The 7,039-nt window shown below is 41.0% G+C and overlaps 1 long non-coding RNA gene across 2 annotated transcripts; it reads left to right on the top strand.

The window, feature by feature from the left end:
• Positions 1-860: 860 nt before the first annotated feature.
• On the top strand, positions 861-2,956 carry LOC139071677 (uncharacterized). Of its 2 annotated transcripts, none has more exons than XR_011521509.1 (3): positions 861-1,372; positions 1,496-1,662; positions 2,109-2,956. It is a non-coding gene; the product is annotated as an uncharacterized lncRNA (long non-coding RNA). The 2 variants fall into 2 exon arrangements; XR_011521510.1 differs by having other exon boundaries at positions 864-1,372; positions 2,203-2,956.
• Positions 2,957-7,039: the final 4,083 nt, after the last annotated feature.

Here is a 7,039-nt window from a genome sequence, read left to right as displayed (position 1 = left end):
GCTCAGTCCCTCGGTGAGCTCCAGCATCACCCGCCTCCTTTCCTCCTTTTCTGCCGGGGCGTCTCGCGTAATCTTGCCCAGGTAGGGAATAATCCCCCAGGCATAAGAGGCCACATTGCACACCACCCACAGCTTGATGCCATATGGGCCATTCCCATCTGTACCGGGTCGGCCTGGGTTGGGTAGCCCCAGTCGGCCCCAGCCTGGCCCGGTTGATTCCACACATCCTTGCCTTAAGCCCATGTGGGCTGAATCTACCCACCAATCAGAGGCTTGCTCTAATGGAAGGTGTGAATTTGCTGTCAGCAGTGGGTGTGTTGGCCCTGGTCGGCCTGAAGCAGACCCCCTCGAGAAGAGGGCTGAGAATGAGCCTTGGTTGGCCCGGAAAAATACCAGGCCACCCAGATATGTAAACAACCTACGCTACCCGGCCCGGGCCGACCCGTTACAGATGGGAATGGCCCAATAGTTTGCAGGCTTTGAGGGCATATACTACTTGGAAGTTGCAGCCAGTGGCGGTTCTACATTGGAATTAAAAAAAAAAAAAAAAAAAAAAAAAAAAAAAAGGAATTACTCCCCGGGCGAGGCCCCCTTTGAGAGCCCCCCACCACCACCACCACACCACCCCACCCGCACGCACACTCGTATGTTTTCTACAAACATGCATGTTTTATTAGAATGACTATTGAACATTTATTTTTCTAAGTTGCACATATTTACATTAATTACTATAAAGTTGTCAGAATGTAAAGCGACATACATTATATACTCAGTGGCGGCTGGCCAGTAGAGGGCGATAGGGCGCCCCCCTCCCAGTTTTTCCGTGTTTTTAATTTTTATTTTAAAAAATAAATAAATAAAATTAACAATAATCACATATTCTAAGTAAATTGTGTGTTTTGTAACAAAAATAAATCATATATATATATATCTATATTGGTCTCTGCCGGTCTCTGCCGAGCTCTGCCGAGCGGCGAGGCTGTGTGCTGTTTTTCAATCGCCCAAACAGGACGAGACCAGCTGTCCAATTGCTGACAAGAATATCAAAGGGTAGGAATGGGAATGTATCCAATCAGCGTCGACGTTGTTTCAGAACGTTTCAGAAGCATGATGGGCGATGGAGCTACCGCCAAAGGATTCGTTGGTGTTCGGCAGAACTAGGCAGTCGTTTTTGGTCGTGACGCAGATGTAACATGGACGCCGCCGGTGACTACAACCAGCATGGATACCGGATCTCAGCAGCCACTGAATTCAGTTCAGTCCCTTCTCCAGTATCCGTTCGAGAGGAGAACTATGGTGGAAAAACTTAATGTCAAAGAGCTTGGACCAGATCAGCCCGACGTAAAGATAAGCCAGCAGGAGAAGGAGAGAGGTAAACTGTACACACTAGGCTTCTCTCGAAATTGGTACACCAGAAAGGCTTGGCTAGCTGGATGCAATCACGCTAATGCGTTATTTTGCTTTCCGTGTTTGTTATTCAAAACGGCTGGGACAGATAAGGCATGGATGAGTCAGGAGTTACAGACATGAAACATTTTTCTGAGAAGGTGAAGAAACACGAGTCATCCCGGGCACACATGGACAACAACACGGTGAAGCTAGCCATGCTAGGCAGCAGAGCTAACGTTGCCATGCAGGGAACAACAGCAGCTGGGTGCAGAGGTAAGCTGTACATTACATTTCTGTGAACAAGACAATCAGAATCAGAAATCCTTGGTTGTCCCACAAACCGGGACATTTGTTTAATAACATGTTTAATGTGCAATAACTGTAAAAACTAATTTCAACACACATACTTATTATACATATTTAATCACGTAAATGTGTATTTCATGTAAATTTGTACATACATCAATCTGATTCCATTTTACTTGTTACACTTCTGCTGCAGCAAACAAATTTCCCAGCTTTTGGGACAATTAAACATTTCTGATTCTCAATTAGATGTTTTTACCTCAAATGTAAAAACATCTGATTGAGAATCAGAAATGTTTTATTGTCCCAAAAACTGGGAAATATGACATTTGTAAGAGGATACTGATGACATTATTTCCTATAAAAGTGTTTCCTATGTACTTATCTGTTGTTTTTTATTTATCATATGACAGGTTTTTCACACCATCCTGAGCCATGCAAAAGAAGATTCTTGTCACCACACCCATGACCACAGCCGAATCAGAAAGGTGCTTTTCTACTTTAGAGAGGATTAAGACTTTCCTTGAGGAACACCATGACACAGGATGGGCTGAATGCTCTTGCCATGCTCTCCATGGAAAAAAAAAAAGCTTGTCACAAACATTCCTGACTTCAATAAAAAGCTCATCGAGAGCTTTGCCACTCAGAAGGACAGAAGGGCAAAATTTCTGTACAAATGAGGTATCACACACACACACAAATGCATCCACTTGATCTTTGTATAAAGTTGACCTTGGCACAACACTCCAGAAATATTTAACAGTGTAAATTTCTGGCATTTTGTCTAAGTGGTGGTTACTACCATTACTGTAACAGTGACCTGCTCATAATTTTTGGTGTTCACTCAAATGTTGAAATTAAACAAAATGTTTTTGTTACTTGCCTCTTGCATTGCCTATTTACCATTTATGGTCGTGTTATTTTATGTGCAATTTAATGCAGTATTTTTCAACCTTGGTCTGCAAGGCAGTGTGCCAATAGTCAGACACACCTGGATTAATCAGTTTGTCCAATGATGTAAGACAGGAAATAAAAGAGCTGTGCTTAATTCAGGAAATAGTGAAGTTGTGCACAAAGCTCAGAAAGCACAAGTTTGTTTAAAAATAAAAAATAGCACAGCCCCACCAAAAATATTTTTCACCAGCCGCCACTGTATATACTGTATCAAAATATATAGAATCAAATATACAAAAACAAACAATAACTAAATATTAAGAATATATGAACATAATATATAATAAATATTCTAAATAGCAAAAATATTTCACACATAACAAAATAAAGATAATCACTACAGCATTGCACTTAGAACAGAAAACACAAACCAAAATTAAAACCTAACCTTGATGCAATGTCATCAATAATGTCATCATATGAAATCTGCTCCCCTACTGAGTGATTGATACTAATCAGAGCCAGGTTAGTGAGCCGCCCCTGAAACATAGGTGACCTCAGGTATGACTTGACCAAGTTTTGAAAAGCTCCTCTCAGCTTGAGCCACAGTGACTGGCAGAGCAGTCCAAAAGTTGGGGTAGATCTCCAATAGATCTTTATCATGATCCATAATATTTTAGAATTCCATCTGAAATTGTAATTTAAACTGACCTAAAAAAAACTGTAGACTACCAAAAATGCCAACTTTTACAGAACAAATCATGTAAAAATAATCAGTGCAGCCATCTGCAATAAATAAACAGGATCATTAGTGGTGACTGGGGAGTTTTCTTCTGCTTGTAGAGTTGTTTTATTTATTATTATGTGTACATGATCAACATGTGTTTGGTGTTGTTCAGGCAGGCCACAGGCTGCAGTGAGCATTTAACAAATCCTAGTTGGAATCAGTAAAAAACGATTCAAGGAATTTTTTCGAACCATTTGAATATCCTTTTTAATATTTCAGCCCTATTAGCTCTGTTAGCAATTAGCTGACCGAATTTATCCGTTAAAATCCCAGTTAACTGGTTCAAAAAATTGAACACATGCATCATGAGAGCGTACATACCTTTATCTTTCTCCTCTTTTTTCTTTTATTTATTTATTTTTTCCTGAATCGGGCACCTGGTGGTTTTAGCCTTTTTATGTTCATCTCTTCTGTTTGGCTCTTGACTCAATAAGTTTCCTTTAGTCAGGACTAAACAATTTGACCTTGATGGGTGGGTGACCACAAAATCGTTTTGTTTTTCCTTTTTTTATTTGGCCATTTCGCACAATTCAGAAAAACCTGAAAGAATGATAGGCCTGTGTTTATGATATTATGAATGAAATGTGCGTTAAATAGAAGAACATCAAGATGTGATTGACTTTAACCATGTTAATGCAGTTGATTCAGCCCCTACCCGCTCATTTCATTTGGGAAAGACCCAGAGGTGAATCCCCCCGCTGCACCCCTCCCCTGCCTCTTCTTCATACACGCACGGTGCACCTAAACCCTCAGTCAGCAGGAGCGCCTGCAGCTGCAGGGGGCGCCAACTTGCTGTTTCCAATCCAGACACTGTGATATGACAGATAGAATAGAAAACCTCACTGTGGTGCATATTTCTTTCTTTTTTTTTTTTTTTACTCAGCGCTTGTGCGCCCCTTTTGTGTCATGAAAAAATGCCGCCCCGGGCAACTGTCCTGTCTGCCCGTGCCTAAAACTGCTACTGGTTGCAGCGACCTCTGAATCCGACGAGATGTTCATCCACACACACATCTTCACCGGGGTTTTAGGCGAGAGGGAGCCAGCCAACCCGGAGGTCCCACACCTCCCGGAGGGGAGCGAGCTTGTACTGCTGCACCAACCGGCGTGCTGCCCTCAAGCGTTCATCAAACTGCACTGTTGCCATCAGCAAATGGAACCTATACAGGCTCATTGTGGCTCTGAAATTCGGCCTCTCCGTTTTCTTCCCCCAGAGGCTTGCAGTAGATTCAAAAAGGAAAGGAGCATCCCCAGCGGGGTCGAGCAGCCCAAGGAATGCGCAAAGTTCCACGTCGTCAACATCAGTCCTGTTGTCATACTTTCTCATCCCCTCTATTTTAGCGTGTTTAATTATTATATCAAGGATTGCTATTGTTTAAAAAAAAACTAAGCTGTCCGCGAAGCGGGTGATCCCTCGACGGTGGTATTGTGAGACCCACAGAGAATCATGATGTCAGGTGTTGATCTGCGTTCAAACTTCTTCTCATGCTTGTGGCAGCAAAAAATTAATCTGGATCTGAGTCTCATATGTACTTTTAGTCAATTGGTGCACCTGTGAAAACTGACCCCAACTCCATGTAAACAAACTCAGCTCTGCAGGAATTTGTTTTGCAAAACAAATGTATGCCTTTGAAGTTTTTCAGCCTTCATCTTAATTTTCATCCATGCAAATGCTTTGTGCTTGTTGAAATAACAATTTGCAAAAGTAAAATTTTGAGTGACTATCTGAAATTTACAGAAAATCCATTGTTTTTTATATATAGCATGCCTTTGATGAATATTCATGATTTCAACAGTGTGCATGAGACACCCCCCCCCCCAACATCTGTCTTTTGAAGATTTGTAAAGTGCTTTGATCCCTGCATGCATGCATGCCTGCACAAGCACACACAGAGTGACACATGTCAAAATAACATTTTGAGAATGAGTAGATTTTCTACTTTCAGTAAAAGCTTATTTTTTAAGGCACACTGTAAAAACAAAATTACCAAAAATTCAGAACACACACAGGCAAACTATTGTATGGAATCTCTAAATAACACACAAACCATTTTGTTTTTGCAAAATATGTATTATAATGGACAGTCAGAGGTAAAGAAATACAGCAGAATCATTAAATTCAAATGCAGTGTCAGTCATTGCCCTGCTATATATGGAGAAAATAAGCCATCTAGTGGAAAATGGTAAAAACTAAACATTGAATGTGTGACTGGTCTGGGAACACAGACAGAATAATATATTTTTTTAATTATGCTAATATTTATGCTTATTATAAAAATATGATTTACATGGAAGTCAATGGCGCAAAAAAATGCAGAAAGATGACGTCATGTCTGTTGTAAAGTACTCCACAATGTTGCTATTAGCTTTGCAGCGTTGAAATTGAACTCATGCCTATCTTCAGTGCCTCGGCGTGGCACTTCTGGGACGCAGCCCATCAGGGATGCAGCGATTCTAGGACGTGGCGCCACTATCACTAACTATGATGGCTTCTATTTAAAATGATTCCACGGCGAGTCCGTCTCCAGTGCTCCTCAGGCTTAATCATAATTCTACCAAGGCTTGAACGTTCCTTAGAAAAATTAATAAAATGTTGCCATGGTGACAGAAAGAATTAAAGCAGCATTTACACTACATGCTTCTGTCTATGCGCTTTACTTTGTGTATTAATGATGCTATGTAATTTGATTAATACAGAAGTCATTTCAATGGTTTCTGAGGAGATAAAAAATGTTGGTGAATAAAGAAAACATTTTATCATCTCTACCTTTGTGTGCTCAAGGTCTGTTTCTCTGAGAAGAGAACTTGCTGTAAACCTGGCCTTTGATGCTGAAAAACTCTGCCAATCATAATTAAATCCCATTCAAAGTTATGATAATTACACTGCTGAAAAACTCTTTTCCCACACATAATCTGGTTAGAATTTAGATGAATGGGTGTAGATATATCTTTTCTTTTGTTTCTCTCTCTTATCTGCACTTCTTGTTGAAGCTTCCTAAAGGAGCCCTGCACGGTCTAAAAACTGAAGGATGACGATAATCCATTAATTCAACGTATTTGGTTAATTAACCCTGCGCCTCATGCCAGCTGCTTAATAAAGCACCGTGGGACTTACAGTCAAAGGCCCGACTGTAACCCTGCCCTTCTCCATTGTTATTCTTTACAGCAGTGTGATGGGCTGCTGCCGAGGTCGTTCCACTTACAGAAGGACAGAGCTTGGTTGGGTCTGACACATGTTTTAACCTGTAAAAGATGTTAATTTAAGGTGATTCGTTATTCAATACATCGGTTCTTGACCTCGGATGCATCTGGTGAGGTTTAATCTTACAGATTGTATCTCGCCTTAAACCTTGATCCTATATGCAAACCGACTACTGTAAACGTCTTTGTTCACAGTGATTCAGGGCTTGGATTAGTTCCTTCCTGCTGAACGAGTGTTTCTGTGTTTCTGTGCTTGGGGATAGATTAACAGAGAGCACTTAAACACATTCCTGCAACCACTGAACGGCAGACTGACATGGAGGCGAGTGTTTCGCAGGGAGAAAATCTGTTACAATTTAGACTAACATGTGCTTACCAATGTGAAACGTATAGGAGAGGCAGCCGCTACATAGAACTCCACTTAAGCACAATCCAGTTGCACACTTGATTCTAACCATTTAAGGT

Source organism: Nothobranchius furzeri, chromosome 9, assembly GCF_043380555.1.
Source record: "Nothobranchius furzeri strain GRZ-AD chromosome 9, NfurGRZ-RIMD1, whole genome shotgun sequence".
Classification (NCBI taxonomy): domain Eukaryota; kingdom Metazoa; phylum Chordata; class Actinopteri; order Cyprinodontiformes; family Nothobranchiidae; genus Nothobranchius; species Nothobranchius furzeri.
Note: the sequence above shows the minus strand (reverse complement) of the source record. Positions and strands in the feature narration are given on the sequence as shown.